Source organism: Apodemus sylvaticus, chromosome 6 (assembly GCF_947179515.1).
Source record: "Apodemus sylvaticus chromosome 6, mApoSyl1.1, whole genome shotgun sequence".
In the NCBI taxonomy this organism is placed as follows: Eukaryota; Metazoa; Chordata; class Mammalia; order Rodentia; family Muridae; genus Apodemus; species Apodemus sylvaticus.
The window spans coordinates 28,481,754-28,508,929 of record NC_067477.1 but is presented as its reverse complement, the minus strand read 5'-3'; positions in this window follow the sequence as shown (position 1 = coordinate 28,508,929).

The following is a 27,176-nucleotide window of genomic DNA, read 5'->3' as shown; positions in this document are numbered from 1 at the left end:
GGGTCTGCATGTGGGATGGATCTCCAGGTGAGGCAGTCTCTGGATGGCCTTTCCCTCAGTCTCTGATCTATTCTTTGTTCCTGTATTTCCTTTAGACAGTAGCAATACTGGGATAAAACTTTGGAGATGGGTGGGTGCCCCCATCTCTCAACTGGGGGGCCATGCCTAACCTCTGGATATGGTCTTAACAGGTTTTGGCTCCCCTTTGTGGGCTACTCAGCTATTGTCATCCCTGTGAGGTCCTGGCGGCTCTTGCTTTCCTGGCATCTGGAACTTTATGGTTGCTAACCCCAGTTCCCCATCACCCCTTGATACACACCTCTATTCAAGTTCCTGACCCTCTGTACATCTCCTCCCATACTGGATTCTTCTCCTCTTTTCCCCTCCCCCTCTTCTCTTCCACCCAAGTCCCTCCCACCCTCTTCTTCCCTCCTACAGCTGATAAACAGCTTCAAGCAACGTGGCTGGATACAAAATTAACTCAAACATGTCAGTGGCCTTCCTATACTCAAAGGATAAACAGAATGAGAAAGAAATTAGGGAAATGATACTTTTACAATAGTCACAAACAATGCAAACTATATTGGTGTGACTCAAACCAAACGATAAGTTTAAGTCTCTGAAGAAAGAAAATGAAGAAGACCTCAGAAGAAAGAAAGATCTCTCATGCTCAAGGAGTTCTTGAATTTGAAGTATACTTTCATTAATTAATTTTCATTAATATAATATTAGAGAAAGGCTGTTTTTCACTTGCTCTCTCAACACAAAGACCCACAGTCTACATCTTGTGAATTTAGATGCTAACTAATTACATGTTAATTAATCACATATTTGAATATTTCCAAGTGACCATTTGTAATAGTTCAGCAAAAGTGGATAAATTTACAAAAGTATAAAAATAATTAATTTTCTATAATTTTACTCTAGAATTACTAAAAGGCAAATAGCAAATAAAGTGGAAAGAATGAGGTTCTGAATGGGAATGCTTTATTACTCTCATTAATTTCTTCTTAAGAACATCATCAAGTTTATTAAAACCCTGTATATCTATAATTTAAAATTAGTGAAGTGAGAGTAGGCATACCTCCTCAAGCCTGGTCTGTGGTCATTTAATACATTTAGACTATAGTCTTCAACTCAGTGGCCTTAAAGTCAAATGAGACCAAAAGTATTTATAATTAAATCTTTATAGTTAGGGATAAACATAATATCTCCTCATTGTGTGTGTGTGGTGGGTGCACATGAGTGCAAGTTTGTGTGGGCACATGCATGTCTGTCTTTCTGTCTGGATGAATGGTATGCAGTGTTCTCTGTAAAAACCAGGTAAATGCCAATGCCATCTCAAAATGGAACATCCTGGACATCTATGAAGTAAATGTTTTCATCCATTTCAAATAATAGTGAAAATAAAATCTGACTTCAAGTAATGTTAACAAATGTGCAGTGGGGCAGCAAACATGTCCTTCTCTGAGAAATGTTTCTGTACAAATAACTGATCTTTTTTTCCACGGGCTGAAATTTCTGTTACTTTTTTATTGTATATTATATTTATTTACATTTCAAATGTTATCCCCTTTCCCAGTCCCCCCCCTTAGAAACCTTTACCCCATCTTCCTTCCCCCTGTTTCTGTGAGGGTATTCCCCTACCCACAAATCCATTCCCTGCCTCCTGCCCTCAAATTCTCCTACACTGGGGTATCAATCAAGCCTTCACAGGACCAAGGGGCTCTCCTCCCATTGATGCCTGACAAGGCCATCCTCTGCGACATGTGAGGCAGCAGCCATGGGTTCTTCCATATATACTCCTTGATTGGTGGCTTGGTCCCTGGGAGCTCTGGGGGGTGGGGGGTCTGGGACTGGTTGTTTGATGTTGTCATTATTCCTATGGGGTTGTAAACCACTTCAACTTCTTTAGTCTTTCTCTAAATCCTCCATTGGGGACCACATGCTCAGTCCAGTGGTTGGCTGTGAGCATCTGCTTCTATATTTGTTAGACTCTGGCAGAGCCTCTCAAGAGATAGGTACATCAGTCTCCTGTGAGCAAGCACTTCTTGGCATCCACCATAGTGTCTGGGTTTGGTGACTGTTTGTGTGATGGATTCCCAGTTGGGGCAGTGTCTGGATGGCCTTTCCTTCAGTCTCTGCTCTACACTTGGTCTCCATATTTGCTCCAGTGAGTATTTTGTTCCTCTTTCTAAGAAGGACAGAAGCACCCATACTTTGATTTTCCTTCTTCTTGAGCTTGATGTTGTCTGTGAATTGTATCTTGGGTTTTCTGAGCTTTGGGAGTAATATCCACTTATCAGTGAATGCATACCATGTGTGTTGTTGTTTTTTATTTTTTTATTGAAATATTTTTTATTTACATTTCAAATTATTCCCCTTTTCTGGGTCCCCACTCCCCGCAAGTCCCATAAGCCCTCTTCCATCCCCCTGTTCTTCCATCCACCCCTTCCTACTTCCCTATTCTGGAATTCCCCTATACTCTTGCACTGAGTCTTTCCAGAACCAGGGGCCACTCCTCCATTCTTTTTGGACATTATTTAATTTGTGGATTATGTCCTGGTATTCAAAGTTTCTAGGCTAATATCCACTTATCAGTGAGTGCGTACCATGATTGATCTTTTGAGACTGGGTTACCTCACTTAGTATGATGTTCTCCAGCTCCATCCATTTGTCTAAGAATTTCATAAATTCATTGTTTCTAATGGCTGAATAGTACTCCATTGTGTAAATATACCACATTTTTTGTATCCATTCCTCCATTGAAGGACACCTAGGTTCTTTCCAGCTTCTGGCTACTACAAATAGGGCTGCTATGAACATAGTGGAGCATGTGTCCTTATTGCATGCCGGGGAATCCTCTGGATATATGACCAGTAGTGGTATAACAGGGTCCTCAGGAAGTGTCATGCCCAGTTTTCTGAGGAACTGCCAGACTGATTTCCAAAGTGGTTGCACCATCTTGCAATTCCACCAGCAGTGGAGGAGTGTTCCTCTTTCTCCACATCCTCACCAACACCTGCTGTCTCCTGAGTTTTTGACTTTAGCCATTCTGACTGGTGTGAGGTAAAATCTCAGGGTTGTTTTGATTTGCATTTCCCTAATGATTAATGATGTTGAACATTTCTTAAGGTGTTTCTCAGCTCTCCGAAGTTCTTCATGTGAAAATTCTTTGTTTAGCTCCGTACCCCACTTTTTAACGGGGTTATTTGTTTCTCTGGGTTCTACTTTCTTGAGTTTTTGTATATATTAGATATTAGCCGTCTGTCGGATTTAGGGTTGGTAAAGATCCTTTCCCAGTCTGTTGGTTGAAGTTTTGTCCTTTTGACGGTGTCCTTTGCCTTACAGAAACTTTGTAGTTTTATGAGGACCATTTGTCAATTCTTGATCTTAGAGCATAAGCTATTGGTGTTCTATTCAGGAACTTTTCCCCTGTGCCCTTGTCCTCCAGGGTCTTCCCCAGTTTCTTTTCGATTAGTTTCAGTGTGTCAGGTTTTATGTGGAGGTCCTTGATCCATTTGGAGTTGAGCTTGGTACAAGGAGATAAGAATGGATCGATGTGCATTCTTCTGCATGCTGACTTCCAATTGAACCAGCACCATTTGTTGAAAAGACTATCTTTTTTCCACTGGATGCTTTCAGCTCCTTTGTCGAAGACCAAGTGACCATAGGTGTGTTGGTTCATTTCTGGGTCTTCAATCCTATTCCATTGATCCGCTTGCCTGATATTGTACCAATACCATGCAGTTTTTATCACTATTGCTCTGTAGTAGAGTTTAAAGTCTGGGATACTGAATCCCCCTGAAGTTCTTTTACTGTTGAGAATAGTTTTAGCTATCCTGGGTTTTTTTGTTATTCCAGATGAATTTGAGAATTGCTCTTTCTAGCTCTATGAAGAACTGGGTTGGGATTTTTATGGGGATAGCATTGAATCTGTAGATTTCCTTTGGCAAGATGGCCATTTTAACTATATTAATCCTGCCAATCCACGAGCATGGAAGATTTTTCCATTTTCTGAGATCTTCTTCGATTTCCTTCTTCAGAGATCTGAAGTTCTTGTCATATAGGTCTTTCACTTGCTTGGTTAGAGTCACCCCAAGATACTTTATGCTGTTTGTAGCTATTGTGAAGGGGGTCATTTCCCTAATTTCTTTCTCAGTCTGCTTTTCCTTTGAATATATAAAGGCTACTGTTTTGCTTGTGTTGATTTTGTAGCCAGCCACTTTGCTGAAGTTGTTTATCAGCTATAGGAGTTCTCTAGTAGCATTTTTAGGGTCACTTAAGTATACAATCATATCATCTGCAAATAGTGATAGTTTGACTTCTTCCTTTCCAATTTGTATCCCTTTAACTTCCTTATGTTGTCTAATTGCTCTAGCTAGGACTTCAAGAACTATATTGAAAAGATATGGAGAGAGGGGGCAGCCTTGTCTAGTCCCTGATTTTAGTGAGATTGCTTCAAGTTTCTCTCCATCTAGTTTGATGTTGGCTACCAGTTTTCTGTATATTGCTTTTACTATGTTTAGATATGGGCCTTGAATTCCTGTCCTTTCCAAGACTTTTAGCATGAAAGGATGCTGAATTTTGTCAAATGCTTTTTCAGCATCTAATGAAATGATCATGTGTTTTTTTTTTCTTTGAGTTTGTTTATGTAGTGGATAGCATTTATGGATTTCCTTATATTGAACCATTGCTGCATCCCTGGGATGAAGCCTACTTGATCATGGTGGATGATTGTTTTGATGTATTCTTGGATTTGGTGGGCAAGAATTTTATTTAGTATTTTTGCATCGATATTCATAAGGGAAATTGGCCTGAAATTCTCTTTCTTAGTTGGATCTTTGTGTGGTTTTGGTATCAGCGTAATAGTGGCTTTGAAGAAGGAGTTGGATAGTGTTCCTTCTGTTTCTATTTGGTGGAAAGTTTGAAGAGTATTGGTGTTAAGTCTTCTTTGAAGGTCTGATAGAATTCTGCACTGAAACCATCTGGTCCCATGCCTTTTCTGGTCGGAAGCCTATCTATGACCCCTTCTATTTCTTTAGGGTTTATGGGTCTGTTTAGAAGGTCTATTTGATCCTGGTTTAATTTTGGTAATTGGTATCTGTCTGAGAAAATGTACATTTCCTCCAGATTCTCGAGTTGTATTGGGTACAGGTTTTTGTAGTATGATCTGATGATTTTTTTTTGAATTTCCTCGGTTTCTGTTGTAATATCTCCGTTTTTATTTCTAATTTTGTTAATTTGGATACTTTCTCTGTGCCCTTTGGTTAGTCTGGCTAAGGGTTTATCTATCTTGTTGATTTTTTCAAAGAACCAGCTTTTAGTCTTGTTGATTCTTTGTATGGTTCTCTTGGTTTCTACTTGACTGATTTCAGCCCTGAGTTTGATGATTTCCTGTCTTCTTCTCCTCCTGGGTGAATTAGCTTCTTCTTGTTCCAGGGCTTTCAGTTGTTCCGTTAATCTTCTAGTGTATGCTCTCTCGAATTTCTTTTTGGAGGCACTCAAAGCTATGAGTTTTCCTCTTAGCACTGCTTTCATCGTGTCCCATAGATTTGTGTATGTTGTGCCTTCATTTTCATTAAATTCTAAGAAATCTTTGATTTCTTTCTTTATTTCTTCCTTGACCAAGGTATGATTGAGTATTGTTCAGTGATGGGGTTACCTCACTCAGGATGATATGTTCCAATCATTTGCATAAGAATTTCATGAAGTCATTGTTTTTAACAGCTGAGTAGTAAGTACTCCATTGTGTAAATGTACAAACTGATTTCCAGAGTGTTTGTACCAGCTTGCAAAACCACCAACAATGGAGAATTGTTCCTCTTTCTCCACATCCTCATCAGCATCTGCTGTCATCTGAGATTTTTATCTTAGCCCTTCTGATTGGTGTGGGGTGGAATCTCAGGGTTGTTTTGATTTGTATTTCCCTGAACCTCTAAGTTATTTGGACATGAAGTTTAATAAATATGTGTATGTTCTATTTCAGTTCCTTTCATCCAAAGTTGAAATGATGAACCACTAACTAAAAAAGGAGCAGATAATTTGGCATCTTTCCTGCCTGCTGGAGACTGGACAACAGGCAAAGGGCTCAGCTGTGTGGCTTTGACCTTGACCACTTCAGACATTAACTATATGTATATGAGTACCTTGCTGAGTGTGCCCTCCCATTTCCCCTCATCTTTCTAGTATGAATAACAATACTAAACAATTTCAGTGTTTCATTCATAGCAAACACTAGTTCATATAATTTTGAACTTGCTAATCTGCATGTGAAACAAGAGTGCTATAATTTGTTAGATAGTATGGGTGTATTTGTCAATTCAATGTCGATATAATAATAAAGACAAATTCTTATGAAAAATATTTTCAGTATGTTAAATTTGTATTCAAAACTTATTGCCATAAAATATGAGAATATCGTGATTTATTAAAGAGTAATTACCATGATTATTGATCAACACTATGGTTTTTTTTTTCATTTTCTTTGTGTTCAGTTCACACAATATTGTTAGGTTAGTCTAGAATTTATGAATCTTCTATCTCATTTTTATAATAACTCCCAAAATAGATATTGCTCCTAGCTATTGATTTTTTGGTTATTTGTTATAATAGTACAAGAAACACATGAACTTTGAATTAAACAACATAGTCAAATTTTAAATGGATAATAAGTAATGGGTATAGTGTATTTAATATGTATTTCATCTAGTTTAGTTATATTTTTGAAGAAGTTTTTAAAATGATTTTTGGAAAAATAGATGTCAATGAGTTAACAAAATCTAAAAAATGTACAATAATCATTAAAATTAGATGAAAATTATTTTATCAACTATAATGAGTTTTATGTACAATAATAATACATTTTATCCATACCATTCCATAATTCTTTAGAGTTTGATATTCTTTGTCAAATCAGTGTACCCAAGTAGCAAAACAGCCACAGTTTTCTACCTGTTAGCACTCAATACACTCAAAATGGATTCTAATGCAGTAGCAATTGCACTCCTAATGGAATTAAATTGCACGTCTGGCCTGAGTTCAGATGAACTAACCTATGATGGTGGATAATAAAAGTATTATCACCAGCTTCACTTGTTACTTGTAAATCTTCCCATTTTAAGGTGAAACACGTTGAAATTATGAAATGCTATAAATTTGTTACCATGTGAAAAAGTCTCAGCATTGCTGGAACACTAGTCTTTCTCCCTGGTTGAAAAATGGACTGCCTTCTCCAATTTAGCCATCTTAATATATTCTGGAGAATTTATGACAAAAATCAAAATAAGTATACTTCGTTTGATGTTTCCATTAAAATAAGAAACACCATATTTTCCATGCAAATTACTTCAGTAGACCCTGTATTGTGTTAGAAGAGCACACTCAACTTTTTCCTAGTTTTTTACATGTGCAAATTGGGAATACTCATAAACTTCTACTGTTGACCCAGCTAGTGTACTATTCATGCTCCCTTTAAATTCTTTGAAAATTTTAACTACCAATTTCTAACACTGTTGCTATGGGTCCTTTTCTTGGTACCAGGAAGACTCTGTCCAGAATAGAGATGACTGTTAGGTGCTAGGAATTAACACTCCATGGGAAAACTTATTACACAAGGATATAGAGAGGTGGTAAACACTGCTTTAGGTTCCCAGAATGCATAACTGTAGGACATACTCTACCCACACCTACCACTGAAAAGAAACTCTAGTTCTGTGGTGCTAACATTTTAGCAAACATGATATGTTTACTAAATTGGCTTCAAACTCTTCTATGTTTTACATACTGCTACTGGCAATTCCCTTGGTTATTCCCAAATACTTTGGGAATTCCCTGCTTTGGGGGAATTGAAACAAAACAAGAAACAAAAGCAAACAAAAAATTCCTGTTCTCCAGCAGGGACTCTGAAGATGGAAACAATATTGATAAAAGAAAAGTTCTAGGAACACAGTCACTATGCTAACAAATTATGAAAGGTTAGCTAGCTGTCTAAGTGACACATTGTTACAACTCCAGCCACTTAAACTAGAAATGCGACACATTGTGTATATCATGGATACAGTGTATAAACTGCAGCCATCAGAAAAGCAAAAGAGAAGGAAAAGGTAATGCAAACTTGAAGATGTAGATTTAACTAATGTGCTCTGTAATGGTTAACTTTGTTGATTTGGTTCTTTGACTTAGTAACATCAAGGTATAACTGTAGAAATTTCAGGTTCAACATGTTACAGATAACAGAACAATGAGGCTTTTGACCAGGCACCATCATAGCAGGAAGTGACTTGAAATATAGTGGCAGATTCCTCTAAGGAGGATTTCCTGTCCCAGTGCTGAGAGTTCTAATGTTTTCATCATCCTGGAATGGTAAATGGAGTTGGGCCACAAAGAATCAAAATAATTAAATTTTATGGATGTGTCTTAATTTTTGTAGAATCAAAAAAAAAAAAGAAACATAAAGAGGGAAGAAAGAAAGGGAGTTATGAGGTCCAGAAGAGGAAATGAAGAAAGAAGAGAGGTGAGAGAGAAAGAGACAGAGATATTCAAATATAGTTACCTGAAAGGTTTTAAGAGTAAGAAATAAGAACTAAAAAAACACAACTTGAAAAAAAGTGGAGATGAATCTAGAAGTAAATTTTATTCTTGACACCCATATATTCTTCTGCCTGGGCCATGAATGAAGAATGCTGAGTCCTGTTTATGAAGAAGAGTTTATAGAGAATCCTCATGCTATACTGCCAATCTATCTGTGAATATATCTATCTTTGAATATATCTGTGAATACATATACTGCCAGTATATCTGTGAGTTATGTTTACATGTGTATATATGTGTGTTCTCTGTGTGGATATTCTATTTCATTAATCAAATTATTATTGTCTAGATGCTAATGCTCAAATATTACTTGTAGCTTTTTTAATGACAGCTACTTTTATAAAGAAGTAAAAGTTACAGAGCTACCCCATGCCTGTGTGATTGCAACTATAATCTCAGTTCTCGTTCTCTCTGATAGAAAGGTTTTCTGTAGAGAATTGAAACATCTAGACATTCATTATCTTTGGGTGTGCTTATGAGACATCCTAAATTTGTCTATTTTTTATTATAAGACAATTAATCTCAAGGAAAACAGGAAAAAAGGAACTGTGTACATAGTCCAATGAACTTTAAAGCAGAAACAGCTGTTGAGCTGTGCTGATGGAGACTGAATACAAACCGATCTCTCAGGTGTCTGGGCTTCTGAAATCCTGGAAGCTGTTCTCTCATATTGAATAAAGAAAGGATAAACTATAGAGAGTAATTTATTTCCTCAAATCTACAAATATTATTATTTAGAATAAAATAGCAGTGTATGGTAGATTTCTGATAAATCTAGTCTCCAAATTTTACATAATATCTTCAAAGAGCTTTGCCCAAGGATTCATTTTTTCAATAGTTTTTTGAAATTCAATTACTAAGTAATTTTCAGGGACAATTTAACTCTCACCCTCTAGTATTTTCTTATTGTGTTGTTACATAAACAAATGTAGAATCCATCCTGTATCCAAATTCCTTATGTTTAAAGTCTTATGTAACAAAAGAGAGAGCAAAGATACAAATAAATGTTGGCTACAAAGAGAAATATGAACCTAGTACCTCTCAGACACATGGAGTTAATTCAAGAGGAGATCTTGTTTTAGAAAATGAGTAATTAGGATATTGACTACTTTAGTGAGTGATTTTGGATTCATATGATATTACTGTTCAGCACAGCAGGTAACACAATTTTCCACTCTTTACACTTAAAATTTCTGGATAATTTTATGTCAAATGTAACATGAAGTCACATTTTCCTTCAATATCTAAGATTACTTCATAGGGTTAGTCTGAATCTTGAATTACTTTATTTTATTGAGCCATCTGAAATTTGACAGACTTATTTGAAGCAAGACTGGCTTAAATAATAAGGAGATCCAATGTCTTAGTGTGTGTTTTCTGAGACAAATCCTGTGAAGTGAGTGGTTTATTTGGAAATGTGATTTTAGGGAGATGAGACGGCCTTAGAGAAGAAAGGATAAATCAGAATGTTGACCCAAAAAAATGTCTTAGCAAAATGGTCTTGGGCCAAGATACTTGAGCCAGGGGAATTTCTAAGAAGCCTTCTGTTATGTCTCAGAATTACTACTACAGAAAGGCAAAAGGAATAGTTTATTTATTGTTTCACCTTGTGTTACACAAATAAAATGCATATTAAAATACAAAACCTACTTTAGCATACATGTATTCAGTGTTAGGAGCATATCTATGCACAGAGGACCTACTGTGCACAGACTAGGCACTAAGAGATTGCACTGATCCTAAGAACAAAATTGCCCAGGCAATTGGCTATAGTAACAGTGGCCAGGATGAGATGTGAAACCTAACTCATCTGAGGCCACCACAAAAAATGTTTCTTATTCATTCATGTGTAAAAACCTTAGAATATTTGTTTCCATTATCGTGGTAAGGAGAAGCAAGTTCTCTTTACACAGCAAACGATAGCAACAAAATACGTATCCAGAGACATCTGTGACATGATGTCAGGAAGTTGGAGCAGGGTGTTACACGATCACATTTTCATCTTCAATCACAAAGCAGAAAGAGTGAACTGGAAGTGGCATGGGGCTAGGAGTGCTCAAAATCCATCTACAGGAATGTCCTTCCACCAGTCAGCCTGCACCAGTTAAAAGGTTCTAACTCCCTAAACATATCATCAAATGGGAATTTAGCATTCAAATACGTGAGCCTATATGGACCATTTCCTATTCAAAACACCACACCCTGCTAATCAAGTTATGCTAGCTAAGCTTCACTTCCAAAAAGTTTTACTTCCCTTGAAATAATAAAAGGGGCTGAGGATAAATCATTTAAAAGACCATCCCCCTTAGAGGACATTTCAGGTTTTCTCCATAGATAGAAGGCCATTCTGCTGAACACACTTTGCCAACTCTTAACATTTTAATATTGTTCCATTAGAGTAAAATTACAGAGTGATTTAGACACAAACACTAGAAGATTTCACAGTCTTGTTAGAGAGACGGGAGCCACAATTCAATGTTATAGTTGAAAGTAATAGCATATTTTCGCTGATGTTCTTTTAAAGTGTTTGCACTTGTAAAGTGTTCGTGAAACCATAATATGACATCTCTACACATTAAAAACAATTGATGCATACAAGTGGCCTTTGGCTAATGGGTAGTTTTCTTATAAACATACTATAACGAGAAGAACAAACCTGGTTTGTCTCCCCTTGGCAAAATATTAACAGATACTTGTATGACTAATCCAGAATTGTAGCCTCTGAAATAGTAAGGGGATAGTAGAACTGTTGCCATGATCTAATTAACTTAATAAAGCCAGGCATATTCTATATGGCAATGACTAGGAAACCACATCTTGGCATGACTCAAACTAAATTAAAGGAAATCGAATTGTTGTCAGCGTGATCGTCCAAATTTCATATGAAGACATATTTTCCATGTAAGATAAAATGGGCTAAAGATAGAAAGGGAGAATAGAGGGGGCAGGAGGGAGGGAGAAAGGACAAGAGGCCGGGGTAAGATGAGGAAATTCTTAGTTTCTGCTTTGGAAAAATGTCTGACATCTTTGTTTGGCCAAAAATAGTTTATAATATTAAAGATACACTCAGAATAAATTATTCAAGATGTTGCTTCTATACCAAAAGTGATATCTACTATAACACCCTTGTTTTATTGAGAGTTAATCAAGAATGGCCACAGAAACATATAAATATATACTCACAACCCCTAAATGGGTATATACACACATACATATAAATACATACAAATTGCAGTGTAGTTTCTATAAATATCAGCAGGATCTAAAATTGAAGCAATCCTTTAAGTATGATAATTATTTGCAAGTAATTTTGGGAACAAAGTGCTTCGTGAAAGCATCCCAACTTTTTAAAATGTTGAAGACTAAATGCCAGGCCTAACGAAGGACAACAATATTGAATAGATCATTTCACACGGTGTTTTCTTTAATATTACTCTGATCAGCAACTTCTTCAGAAAGTAGACATTCCTCTTCACTAAGCTACATTATGCAAGTCACATGGTATGATTGCAATCATTCTCACGCTTCTTTGAAGGAGTTATGTAAGCATAAGAGAAAATGTTTATCCAAACAAATCTCTTTGATATTATGCCCAATCAAACATTTATCTTCATTTTAATTATATGAATATGTGTGCTGTGAAGGAAGCATATGTACATGAGTGGAGCACCTCCAGAGGTCAGAAGAGGGTGTCAGACCCCCCAGGGAACTGGAGTTACAAGTGATGTTGAGCCACTTGATGTGGGTATTGGAAGGTCAACTTCAGTCCACGGGAACAGCAGCAAGTGTTCGTAAGGACTGTATAATTCCTCCAGCCCCTAATTCTATTTCTTCCTCAGAATAATTAAACAAATAAAGACTACACATCTGTCTCTGAGCTGTGAAGTTTGAGTCTATGGTGATGTGGCTTCTAATATACATACATGTCAATGCTGGTCACTTCCTGTCCAGTGATTTCAGTGGTATGGTGATTTGTCTTACTGATTTCAAATAATGTGCTTTAATTTGTACATTTGCTCATATCTCTGTATTGTTATATTAAATTAAGACAAGGAAAAGCAAAACAACCAGACACAAGAATTGGTCCTTAATGCTTTCTGCCTCTGATCACTTGGTAGGACAAACCATGATAAGCTGGGAACTTTAAATTACTGAAATGCATCATGAGAACTGAGGTATTCTAGATGATTTGATCCTGTAGTGCCCTCTTCCTACACTGTACAGAGCTGCTGTTTTCTATCTAGTCATGTACCAGAGAGGGGACTTATGTCTCCCCAATGCACATTAGAACAGTTTTATCAGTCTGAGAGAATAGTCTTTTATATTCTTTATTCTTTTTTAATTAATCATCCCATTCATTTACATCTCAAATGATATGCCATTTCCTGGTTATCCCCTCCACCAACCTCCTATCCCATGACATCCCATTTCCTGGTTACCCTTCCACCAATCCCACATCCCACATCTGCCTTCTACCCTCTACCCTTTGCCTGTATAAGGGTGCTCCCCCACCCACCCACCTTCTCCCGCTCAACTACTCCAGCATCCCCCTATGCTGAGCCATTAAACCTCTCCAGGATCAAGGGCCTTCCCTCCCATTGTTGTCAGGCAAGGCCATCCTCTGCTACATATGTATCTGGAGCCATGGATGCCTCCAGGTACACTTGTTGATTGGTAGTCTAGACTCTGGGAGAACTGGGTTGTCAGAACAGCCTCCATTGTTCTTCTAATGGGGTTGCAATCCCCTTCTGCTCCTCCAGTGCTTCTGCCAGCTCCCTAATCAAGTTCCCTGAGCTCAGTCTGTTTGGCTCCAAGCATCGACAACTGCATTGGTCAGTTACTGGCCTGGTCAGACCACCCAAGGAACTGCCACCCCAGGTTCCTATTGTAACTGCCTCTTGACCACACCACTAATGCCTGGTTTGGTGTCTGCAGACATGATGGATCCCCAGGTGGGGCAGTGCCAGGATGGCCATTCCTTCAGTCTCTGGTCCATGTTTTGTCCCTGTTCTTTCTTTGGACAGGAATATTTCTGGGTCAAAAACTTTGAGATGGATGGGTGGCCCCATCCTTTGATGGGGGGGGTGTGACTATCTACAGGAGATGGTCTCCACAGATTCTATCTCCCCCCTTCTCTGCCAATTTCAGCTTAATTTATCCACGTTGAGTCCTGGGGGAGGTCCAGAGGTGCAGAAAATTGAACAAAATATGTATTTAGGGGGCAATGAGGAATTAGGGATAGCCACTGGAGGGTTCCAGACACTAGGGAAACACGAGACTGCTTAACAGCCTCTGACATCTAAAATTTATTTTCTCAGTGCTCTCTTCACTATTTCCTATAGCTGTAACTCCTTATTCACTTCAGGCTCTTTCCTCATTTAATAGCAAGTCCTCCTTTTTAAGATGAGTATCTTAGTAAAAATTGAGAAGGTATTTGTGAAGAGCTATTGGTTATTCAATGTCAACATTGTGGCAAGTGAACTGTATCCTTTATATCATATAACTTTATGTTACTGATTACTAGTATCATTCTGGAATAGAATGTGAAACAAAAAAACTTAAGGGGAAAAGGGTGGTTCCTAGAACATGGTTTAAGGGCTTCTCGGTCCTTCATGAGGGGCAAGTGACAAGTGGTCTCGTGGCAGGGAACCATGAGTCTCCTATGAATCTATGTCTGCCAGAAAGGTTCCTTGTCCAGAATGTCCTATGACCTCATCAAGCAGGGCTTCAACTATGAACCATGCACTTAAATATGTGAACACATAAGGGATCTTGCAGACTCAAATACTTTTAACACTTCATAATGAATATATATGCTATTTTGTACATTTGCAGGATAAAAAAAACCTGCTCTCTCTAAGGATGGACTGACTTTTATCTAATCAAATTTTGTTATCATCATGCCTTAACCAGCGCCTCTGTCATGTTAGGAGTAGAATAAATTCAGAAGGCTTTGGGTGTTACAGATTTGTTATATTCCTAAGTTGTCCAGGTATGATGATTGTCTGTGTTTTCAGGATGGAGCAACATTTTATAAATCTAAAACTCATATAATGTTATACTTTTAGAAGTCTCTGTATTTTCCCTAATCTATTATTTTGTGTGTCTAAGAATGTGAGAGCAAAGAATGAGAGAGTGAAAAACTTATTCTGCAATGTCTTGTAATAAAACACATGTTCTCTGTCTAGTGTTCAAAATTATTGACCTTGCACTTTCTCCCAGGAGACCTTGGTTCTCCTGAGCATATGCTTTTAATGCTCCTCCCTGTGATGTGGAGAAGTTGAATTACTTTCAGCATCAGAACGTGACTCGTGATAAGCTAGTTTCCTTTGTTTTGAGGCAGCAGAACTTGGCTTGCTCGTTATTTCCTTGGTGAGATTTTCTTTGTTTCCTTCCCCTGGAACTTCTCCAGCACCTATCCTTCACGGAAAGGAACCTGGCCAACTCCCTCTCCATCTCTACAGTTCAGTTTCCCACCCCATGTCCTTGCACTGACAACACATCTTGTATAGCCATAGGATGCTAAATTGTGAGACTTGCTTCACAGGAGAAAGCTCAGGCAGACGTTTTCCAGAGTAGGGGGTGATTAATCACAGATGAAAATTCTGGGCTCAAAATGAGTCATCTAGACACGCATACCCTTTTTGGTTGTAAAATGAGATTAAAGTACGTATGTGATCATTTTAGTAACATAATACACATTTATAATGAGGGACAAATTTCATTTCGCAGAATCAATCTCAGTATAGTATTTCTGTTTTACTAACTTTAACATGACGATAATTCTATGAGAGCCCATTATTAAGATGAAATGGTATTTTCTACAGGGCTGAGTACTTGAAGTCATGTAATTTCTGCCTCAATTGTTAGATTTGGCTCCAACTAAGAGGGTTGACCTTGACCGTTTTCTTGTTTTGCTTGCCTAGTACTTGCCTTGTCAAAAGTCTGTATATCACTAGATGTAATGATTTGCTTATTAAGCAATAGATAAATGAAATCAGCTATCTTAAACAACAGACTTTTATATTCATTCTACTACAGATAATGGAATTTGGGGATGAAAGTGCAATCGGAGAGTTAGAACTCTTCATACATTGCGAATGGGTGTCTTCTTGTTTGGGGCTCACATGACCTCTTCATACAGGAGAAAGACAACCATCTCTCAAAAGGCCCATCTTAAGCTGACACTAAACTATCAAACACATATGACTTCATTCATTCTTAATTATTTCTTTATGAACCTCAACTTCTTCATAGCTACACGGAAGGTTAGGTCTTCAACCTGTGGCTTTCGGAATATGTAAACATTCAATTCAGGGTAAAAGCCAAGGTTCATTGTAGAATCATCTATATTGTTTATTCTAACTTCACACAATGTTTTTACTAAGCATTTATAATCAGGTGAGCATATGCAGTTAATTTTCTTCTCTAAAGGACTTTAGAATAAAAAGAATACATGACAGGTATACTCCCAATCAGTAATTCATAAACAAAACAATTTGTATAACTCCAGATTCTGGGGGTACTCATGGATCTTCAGCAGATGTATTTCTCTGTTACCCTATAGTTCTGTAGACAGTCTAATTTTTCATTTTTAAGTTGGAAATGAAATAACCATAGAGTTTACATTAGAAGATTAGGAACAGATACGCATACACTTGGACTAGTGGCAAGAAAATTCATGTGTTGTTTCAAAAAGAGACTAGAGGATCCAGACATGGCTGTGGGAAAGAAAATGAGCTTGACTGGAATTATTTTTGAAAGAGATGTTTCAAAGATAATGAGAGAAAAGAATTGGGAGGAGACTGGTGTGCTGCTTTCTTCTAGATGTGACATGGTATTCGCAAAACCACAGGAGGCTGCACAAAGCCTGCAAGAGAAAAACACACCCTACAACAAAAATGGCAAGAGAAGGAAAGTGGAAAGAAGAAAGAAAGGGAGAAAGGAAGGAATGGAAGGAGGGAACTGGTTGGGAATAGACTGAGGGATTGAGTGGTCTGAGGGAGAAGGAGAGTCAGTGTGATCCTAGTACATCATATATAAATATAATACTGTGAAAATTAAATAGTCATGATCAAAACTAAAGTATTCATAACGCTAGGAATTTTTATGTATTGGCCCTATCACCTAACAGAAATTAAATCACACTGCTATTATCATCCTGCATTATGTTATTTTCACCTCTGCTCTACAATTGAAGATGGTATGGCTAATAGAAATAATAAAATAATATGAATATTATGTATATATAAACATACAAACATACACAAACACATAAACATAGATACACATGTATATATAAATGCATACATACAAACACTTATAAATACATATACCTGCATATATACATATACACATAGATATAGCTATAGATGTAGATATAGATATGTGCACTATGCATTTGGGTACACATGCACACATGTGTGGTGGGGGGCACTTGGCTATGTGTATCTGACAACATTATCCACCTCTTCAGGGATCTACAATGTGGTCATATCTCTGTAAAGCTATTTTTTCACAAACCTTAAATTGCACTCTAATCTAACTTTGTCATCAGACAACCATCTGTCATCAGTCCCTCAAGCTTATCTTTACTAACCTTAACTTCTGCTTGCCTTGCCTTTTCTGTCATGTGGAAATTATTTTCCTGTATCAATCTTGCAATTTCGTACCAAAATGTACATTTCTACTGCCAATGCTTTGGACAGTGGTTGCAACCTACGGTCAACTCACATATATTAATTTGAATGAAGCATTAGTAGTAATATTGAATAATAACTATCAATACCAAAAATGCTGGCCAGTCTAGGTGTATTGTAATTTTAAATCCTTTTTATAGAAGACTTCATTGCTATTCTAAATTTGCTTGATTAACTTTAATCTGAGATACACATTTAAAATAAATATTATTTTATTATTAAGTTTTGTTAAGAATAATAAAAAGTAGAACACCAACTTTGCATGTTACATTTTATTCATATATAATTAGACGAATTTTCCAGAAAAGTTTGACTTTGTTGTTACCAACATCTGCTTACTGCCAATAATTTGCTGAGGACTAAAATTCACAAAAATATCAGATAAAAATTCACCTTGAAGAAAAATCTCTACCTGATCCATCAGGGTACTGTGTCAGGGCTAGAGAGCAGAGTATTTTGATTATATCTTGGTGCTGCTGAGTACACAGTATGAAGTTACCATGGAGGCTGAACACGGCTAGTTTTGAGAGAGGAACCAATGAGGTGTGGTACTTTCAGACTCCTGGGTGAACCTGATTTTGAACTGTGTATCTCAAGCTTTCTTTCCACTGTGAGAAGATGAAGTCTCTGGTACCTTTTGTATATTGAAATCTTTCTCAAGTCACTTTGAGAACAGGTGATTTCTTTTCCAGCTGAAAGGTTCTGAACTAACTTGTTTTGAGTGAAAATGTTTGCTGACCACTAATTTCTATTTACCCTAATGAATTCCTTGTCTTTTAAAACCTACTCTGGGTTTGATGACAGTATATGGAATGGATCCCCAGGTGGGGCAGTCTCTGGATGGCCTTTCCTTCAGTCTCTGCTCCACACTTTGTATCTCCTCCCATGGCTGTTTTGTTCCCCTTTCTCAGTAGGAATGAAGTATCCATACTTTGGTCTTCCTTCTACTTGAGCTTCAGCTGGTCTGTTAATTGTATCCTGGGTATTCCAAGGTTCTGGGCTAATGTCCACTTATCGGTGAGTGCATGTGGATGCCAACAAGTGCTTGCTGACAGGAACCTGACATAGCTGTCTCCTGAGAGGCTCTGCCAGTACCTGACAAATACAGAGGTGGCTGTGCCCAGTCAACCATTGGACTGAGCACAATGTCCCAAGTAGAGGAGCTAGAGAAAGGACCCAAAGCAGTTGAGGGATATGTAAGCCCCATAGGAGGAACAACACTATGAATCAGCTAGTTTCCCCAGAGCTCCCAGGGACTAAACTATCAACCAAAGAGTACACATGGATGAACCCATGGCTCGAGATTCATAGGCAGCAGGGGATGGCCTTGTTGGACATCAAAGAGAGAAGAAACTGAGGCTGTGAGAAAGCTCAAAACCCCAGTATAGGAGAGTACCTGGACAGGGAAGTGGGAGTGAGTGGGTTGGTGAGCAGAGGGAAGGGTGGGTAGGATAGGGTGTTTTTGGAGGTGAATAAAGAAAGGGGAAAACATTTGAAATGTAAATAAAGAAAATATCTAAAAAAATAACAAAAAACAAAAAAATCTAAGCCTATTCTGTACACTGTGGTGGAGGAAATCATCCACAGAACATCTTTTTCTCTTGTGTTGAATTCAAAACACTAGAAGAACCTCACTTGAGACATTGAAATACCAAATCTACTCTAACGGTTACATTGAATTGCTGTCTTCTAGCACAGAGCAGGTCTATGACCAGATATTCACTTTATCTTTCCCCAAATCTATATGAATCTATATAACTCTCATTACCCCAACAAGAGAGAGAGCTCTAATGTTATCTGTTTGGACTAGTTTGTAGTTTGCTTTCTGGTAGACTCATTACACTCTCTCCAAATAACTTAACTTTGTACTAACTGCTTTTTCTGGAGATGATTTTATTTATTTTTAAAAGAAAAAATTATGGCCCTGAGATGTATAGTTCAAAGTAGTATATGCATTTCTGAAGCAAGATAGCAATGAAATACAGTGTGGAAGTTCATGATTTATCTCACCCCTATTCTTTTTCTAGACACTGAAAATGAAGCATTCTAAGATGTGGGTATAACTCTGGGCATAAGTCCAAAAGGGTTCATTCTACACCCGTTTGTATATAAAAAAAAAAGTCTAGTATTGGATACCCTGTGAATTTTGGAGATGAAAAAAAGTATTCAGGTTCGTCAGTAGACGTTTCTAGAATGGGAATAATCTTGTTGGGAACTTCCCATCAAGTTTCTCTTCTTTTCGTTCATTATTTTTCTTTGCCTTCTCATCTCATATTTATTTTAATCCACACAGTCTTAACTGACAAAATTGAAAGTTTTAATTCTGCTTGGCCATCCCTGTCTTACCACAGAAGGAGTGAGCGTTTCATTACACAATCTGCTGACAGGAAGCTAGCATATCTAAATCTTTAGGAAATATCTTGATGGGGATTTTCAAGGACAAGCTGTGATATTTGTTCCAAAATACCTTTTTATCCATTTTAATCTAATTTCAGAATTTGGAATGAAAGTGTGTCCAAGATGTACATTTATAGTTTTAGGTGATTCAAATTTGCATGTTTGAGATTGAGGTCATTCAATCAGCTATGTTCCTTATGTCATATGAATGGATATTTATTTCAAGAAGAAACCCATCTCATCAAGCAGTATGATGACATTGTAGCAATATTTCCCATCTTTATAGAATCTCATATGTGTTATTTTTCTATGCATGTGAAATCAACTCTTCAGGAGTATTGTTGTGGCAAATTGAATAACTTGACCACCCAAATCATTAAGAAAAGGAGTCACATATTGTCTCTGGACATTACTACTGTACAGTTGTACAAACCTTTCACAGATGTTATTTCTTGAAGAATTCAGTGTTAAGTAAAGTGAGTCTTAACTGTAGTCTCTTTAGGCTACCTTTAAGGAGCTAAGTTTGAACACTGTCTCTACCATTGAAGAAAAAAGCAATGCCCATTGCAGTTGCATAAAATTCAGAGAGACCACAAGGAGAGCATCAGTAAAACTATTTCTATTGGTAGGTATATTTGAGACTACACATATATTTTAGTAAATAATTTCTAAAGTTTCTAACCCTGATGATATCGGTTATGTCATATATCTATCTGTTTTGAAGAACACTCAGTACTAAGACTCTTTTTTGCTTTTATAAAACTGTGTCAACTTGACCTGGACTGATTAAATAAAACACAAGAAACAGAAAGGTTTAAACTGCACATTGCTGTTTTACAGACTCTTTAGTGTTCATTCTTCTCTCAGATTTTTTTTTTTATATCAGATGGATTTCTTTTCTAAATACAAAGATTTCTAAACCTAGGTGTGGCCCCCAGCAACATCTAGTCTAATAATTAAATTCCATGGAGTATTATGTCAGAAACCATTATAGTTGATAAGGAAAAAACACTGAATGCAACTAGTAGCAAACCCACGTAGTTTTAAAGGTATTTCTTTTCTGAGGTCATGGAAATGTACTACAATAACATTTACCTGGGAATGAACATTTAATGATGATCTAGAAAAAAATTATGTAGCTAACTGTATGTTGACTCCATGCAGGAACAAATGTACTTGCAATATTGAATTGGTTGTGATGAGAATGGCCTAGAACAATTGTGCTTTTCTGATCTTAGTTACTAAATTTATTGCACAGTGTCACTTAATAAGAACAGGATGTTATATTAACATTCATATTATAGCATATTATGCATGCATTTCATGTCAAATAGACATGGGCAGAGAAGTATTTCTCCATCTGAATAGTGACTACTTATTCAGATAAAATGCTACTAGTCCATTGTCCAAAGTATTTAAGTTTCTCTTGATATATAACTACAGAACTTCTTAAAATTATATAGTTTCTTATGTTTCTCAATATCATGTTTGAACTCAACACTAATTCTAAGAAAATAAGAGATTCATGAGTGAATTTTATCATAAAAATATATCTCACACTTTACAGTGATGCATCAGATACTTTGGACGTTTTGGAAAGTTAATTGATCTATATATTAGAGGTACAATGCTGAGAAATGGTGGCATTTTCCGGAGGATAATACTCACACAAGTCATTGAATATGGAGAAGTCAAGCTGGTTCCAACATGCAGCCTTCACCACTAGACTTTGGTCCTTTTGAAAGGTCTTGTCTGGTACTCTGAAAACTACAAAAAGAGAAACGTGAACATCAACCTAGCCATGAAAACTTTGACCTACAATCTGTCCTGCCTATAAAATATGCGTGGGGAATGGTGGCACAGACCGTGTGTGAATAGCCAACCATTTTCTGATTTGATTTAAGGCCAACTACGTGAGAAGAAACTCATCCGTGACACTGCTTGGGTAAGCAAGAACCAGGGATTAGCTAGAGCAGAGACATATTATAAAACCAAGCCTTACTGGTATGGATGTGGGAGTGGGTATAATTAATATATGATCACTAATAAAATTCTGGTATACTTATAGACCCGTGCCTTATCCAATCATTATCACAGAGGCTTCCTCCAGCAGAGAAGGGTAACAATTGCAAAGGTTCACAGCCAGACATTTTTCATAGAATCTAAATGTGAGGTATCAATAAAAGAGCTCTGGGAATCTTGGAGGGAAAAAAGAAGGTAGAATGATTATAAGAGCCAAAGGGGATGAAGATACCATGAGAAAAAGGCTCATTGAATCAGCTATGAAAAGTTCACATGAGCTCCCAAAGTCTGATGCAACAACTCAAGGACCTGCATGGGTCTGTACCTGGTCCTTTAAGTACATAGTCCAGTAACTAGCTTGGTATGTTCATTATACTCCTGACCATGAGAGTAAATGGGACTCTTACCCTTGTATCTGCTCTTGGGCCTTATGTCTTGTTGGGTTATTGTGTTCAATGTTGATATAATAGCTTTTGCTTCATCTTATATTTTAGTTTGTCATGTTTGGTTGAGATCTCTTAGAAGTCTATTCTTTTCTATTAATGGACAGAACTGGAGTGGGTCTGGAGGAAAGGGCAGGGGATGTTCAGAGAAACTGGGAGGAGTAGAGGAAGGGGAAATTATAGCCAGAATACCTTCGAGAAGAAGAGGAGAAAAAAATCTATTTTCAATAGCAGGGAGGAAAAGTAAAAGTAAACAAAAATAAAGAACAAACTTTCAATTAGCTTCTAAACATGAACACAATGAACACAATAAGCATATTTGGGATTTAATTTTAATCTAATTTTAATTTTATTTAGTAAATAGATTTCCAGTTCATATGGAACTGAGATAAAAATATAATGATTAATTGTCTATGCCAATGTGAGTCAACGGATAACCAGTTAACTGATATATCACTGTTTCTTGATGCATCTGTGATGGTGTTACTGGACGTAATCAGCTTTTGAATAGGCAGGCTGAGTGAAGAAGTTCCCACTCTCTGTGCTCCAGTATATGAAAGGAGTCACACTGTCTGCTAAAGGCTTGAGTAGAACAAAATAATGACAGATGGACACATTCTCCTTTCTGAAAGTACCTTTGATGAGATTTGTCAACTTTCAAAGACATACAATGTTTTGTGAGGTGGCCCTCTGAGCATAGCTGTGGAGAATTCTTGTGATTGTGTAGCTGAATTTGGAAGAGCTACCTGCTACTGTGGGTAAAATATCCTTATGAGACCTTGTAAATGGAGAATGAGGGATGAGGAGATGTAGGTCTCTGCTCTCCTTGTCTCTAATAACAGATGTGATATAATCAGGTATTTTGTGATCCAGCTGCTTTGATACCACATTTACCTGAAACTCTGAACTAAAGTAAAATATTTCTCCCTCATGCTACCTTTGATAGACTATAATTTCATAGCCACAAGGAAAAACTGTAAAACAGCTGGAAATTAAAATTGCATATTCTTCTTTCTTTGGACTATGGGACAGAAAGCATATAGGGTATGCTTCTGATGTCGAGGTCTTTAACATGAAACTGAAATTCCAGGTTACAGAAATAAAATGCCATTTTATTTATCATGGGTACCTTATTGCCTGAGTTAATTCTAATAATGAATTTTCTCCTTTCTTTCTTTCTTTCTTTCTTTCTTTCTTTCTTTCTTTCTTTCTTTCTTTCTTTCTTTTCTTTTTTTTTTTTTTTTGGTTTTTCGAGACAGGGTTTCTCTGTGTAGTCCTGGCTGTCCTGGAACTCATTCTGTAGTCCAGGCTGGACTAGAACTCAGAAATCCGCCTGCCTCTGCCTCCTAAATGCTGGGATTAAAGGTATGCACCACCACCACCCAGCTCCTCCCTTCTTTTTATAACATGTATGTATGGTTATATATACATATATATATATGTATATATAGTACTTGCTTAGTTATTTATTTCTATCACCTACTTTTTATCTTTCAATCATCTATCATTTATCTAATTATATTTATGTATCTATGTATCTATGTAAGTATTATCTATCTATCTATGTATCTATCTATATTTGATTCTTTCTGATGATCCCTGATTTATTAAAAACTGTGAATTAATTATCACTTTCCCTGATGAAAACTAAATAATGAAAAGGGATGTTTTCTTTTTTAAAAAAAGACCTAGAAAAGGAAAACTAACACTAACAATATTCTCTGAGATTTAACTGTGCTTTGGTCATATTTTGTGGTTGGGTGTGTCTTGTATATTGCTTGATCTTATGTTGAAATAGCAACACATTGAAAAAATTCTGAATTCGGAGTATAGGAATGACAATTTTGTGTTTGCACATGTAGTTCCTTGGTGGTCTCTAATCTTGAGGGAAAAGGCATTTCTATAAGCAAAGATAATCTGAAACAGATTACAGAAAAATCATCAGGAAAATAAACACAGTGTCTATGATGACCTGAGAGTGTCTATTAGTTGAACAGAGCTAGAAATAAGGTGGAGGATTGTTTGCTTTGGGGAGTTTTGCACAGCTGTGCTTTTGTCTGTCTTGGTCAATGGTAGTCTTGTATGCAGTGTATCATTTCCTTTCCTTGTTCTCCTGTGAGTCACTGACCATATGTCTTCATCTTCTAGCTAAGATCTGAAGGCAGAGCAACAATTACCATGATAAACATGCAGACCAGTTAAAATAAGCCACAGTTAAGTTTCAAGAAAACAGGAATATTGAACATATTCATGGCCAAATGGAATAGTCTTCATCTTTATACCTACGGAATCCCTAGCATGTTCATAATCAAACTTACATTGTTCAATATATCTTTTACAGCACCTAAGTGTTGCTAAGGTTTGTAATGTTGGCAGAAGACACTTGTCTATCTAGGGAATTGGGCCTTTAAGCTTTGCATTATTCCAGCACTTGTCCTGACAAGAAACATTTGATAAGTGTTTTGTAGTTCCCTTTTCAGTGATTTTGCAAGGCAAGTTATACATAGTCTAGGACTCATTCTGCTAGGAATGCTGACTTGCTGTATAATAACATCATTCTATCTCAATGATTACATTTTAGATCTAAACGTCAGTAAAGGAGTTAAATTCTTTCTGCTTTTTAATTAGTGAGTAAAACAGCACCATTCCTCTGTAAACTATTGTATTTCTGTAATAGGTTCTTATTCTTGTTCATATATATAAATATATATATATATTTTTTTTAATAAGTCTAAGCAATATAATTTATATCCTGAGTATTAAAAGTACAATTATATTCTTTTCATTACAATTATAAAATGTGAGCTATAAGAAAGGTTTATCTTGTCAAAAGAAAACACTATTATTTATTTTGTCTAACGCAAAAAAAAAAAAAAATCCTTCACTGGCTTGTTCTGAGACTTGTATCAACCAGAGAAAACATATCACAATTTAAACAGAAAAAAAAAAAAGATGCAATCTTCAACAGCATGTATTCTTTTATTCTGAAAATCACATCTTATGTGCTGAAAGTTTTTTGTAACATACTTGATTATTTTAACTTTGTTAATAAAAATTTCCCAATGGAGAATGATATAATATTAAGAAAAATTTCTTAATATTATAATATTTCACACTTTATTTTGCATAATATTGACTAATCATTAGGGATTATTACTAATATGTTATTAAGGAGTATACCTTATTTTTTATTAATCATCATAATCTGTAAATGCACATTTAAAATATACTCAGTTGCTACAAAGCAATCACATACTGTTTTTATATTATCATGAAGCTTGTAATTTATACTCATGTATGAAGTGCTCACAAATTTTGATTTTGACAAATTCCCTGATTATATGATGACATACTCTATGCAATATATTCTCAATCTTATAAAATAGATATGTTCTCTTTATATGCCAGAGTTCAAAAACATGAAAATTAACATTACCAACATATCCTAATTGATTGAAATTCAAAAATATGAGGAATTAAAACTTTATTGGCTGTCATCCAGTGGTCTCTTTAATTTGGTAATTGGAGAAATAGGTCCAATATTGTACAATCCATATACACTTTCTCCTTGTTTGTAAGTGACAGTGTCTTGCTGTGTACCACATAATGGTCTTGAAATCATGCCTCTTCTATCCCAGCCTCTCTATTAGTAGGATTATTTGATGTTTTTACACTATACATGGTTTTCGAAACAGCTTACATATTTCAAAATTATTTATACAACCAAAAGAAACAGAGACAATTAATTTAGGAGGTGGCTTGTAAGAGAACAACAAAGAATGAGACTGAATGTTTTCCTTGACATTTATAATTATTGTACTAATTTTGAAGAAGATAACCTTATAAATTACTCTTTTTCTGAGATCAGTACTTTTCAAAGTCATCACAGCCAATGAACCAGAATCTTACCTTCACCTACTGTCTGTAGCACTCTCAAGCAGAAGCATTGTTCATTGAAACAGTTGATGAATGACTTCACGGATAAACCAACTTAATGCACACACCATTTCTTAAATGAATATAACCTGTTCCCTGTGGGCTGAGAATGATGATAATCACTCAAGTTAAACAGTTTTCATCATAGCAGGAAATTTGTATCCTAATAATTGTGCATACAATTCATTCCTTGGTGCAACAACTGTCAACCCTTAGCTTAGCTACTATAGATGTAAAATCCTTTGGTGATGTGAGGGACATGGAAATATAGCCTGATTAAAATGAACTCCAATGTCTAAAGATTGTTCTTATTTTGAGTTTGTACCACAGTAAAATTTTAAGCCCTACTAAAAAAACAAACAAAAAACAAAAGAGAGTTTATTTGTTTATGTCTACTGAATAACAGGTCCATTATTTTTATGATTGGTATAAAATATATTTTGTGTTGAATATAATTATAACACCAATTGTATCTTCTGCACCTTTACCGAGGTATCACACCCCAAACAAGAGTAAATACTAAATTGTTTGGTGATGCTATGTATATAGTTTTACTGATTAAATGGCTCATATATTCATTATTCATTCATCAGGTGAATGACAACAAAACTTTTGTATATTTTAGTCATTTAGTCATTGTGAATATTAGCATAAATGATCAAATGTCTTCATGGTGAGAAATAGAATTTTTGTGGATATGCCCCAGGCTTTTCCAGCTATGTCATTTAGTAGAATTACTTCTAGCCTTTTAAAAAATTTTTTCATTAGATTTTTTCTTTCTTTTATTTATTTGATATATTTTTTGTTTACATTTCAAATGATTTCCCCTTTTCTGGCTCCCCACTCCCTGAAAGTCCCATAGGCCCTCTTCTGTCCCCCTGCTCCCCCATCCAGATATTTTCTTTCTTTTCATTTCAAATGTTATCCCCTTTCCTCATTTTCCCTCTGAAAACCTCCATCCCTTCTCCCCCACCCCCTGCTCACTAACCAAGCCGCTCCTGCTTCTGAGTCCTGCATTCCCTTACAATAGGGCAATGAGCAGAGCTTTCACAGTTCCAAGGACCTCTCCTCTCACTGAAGTCCGACA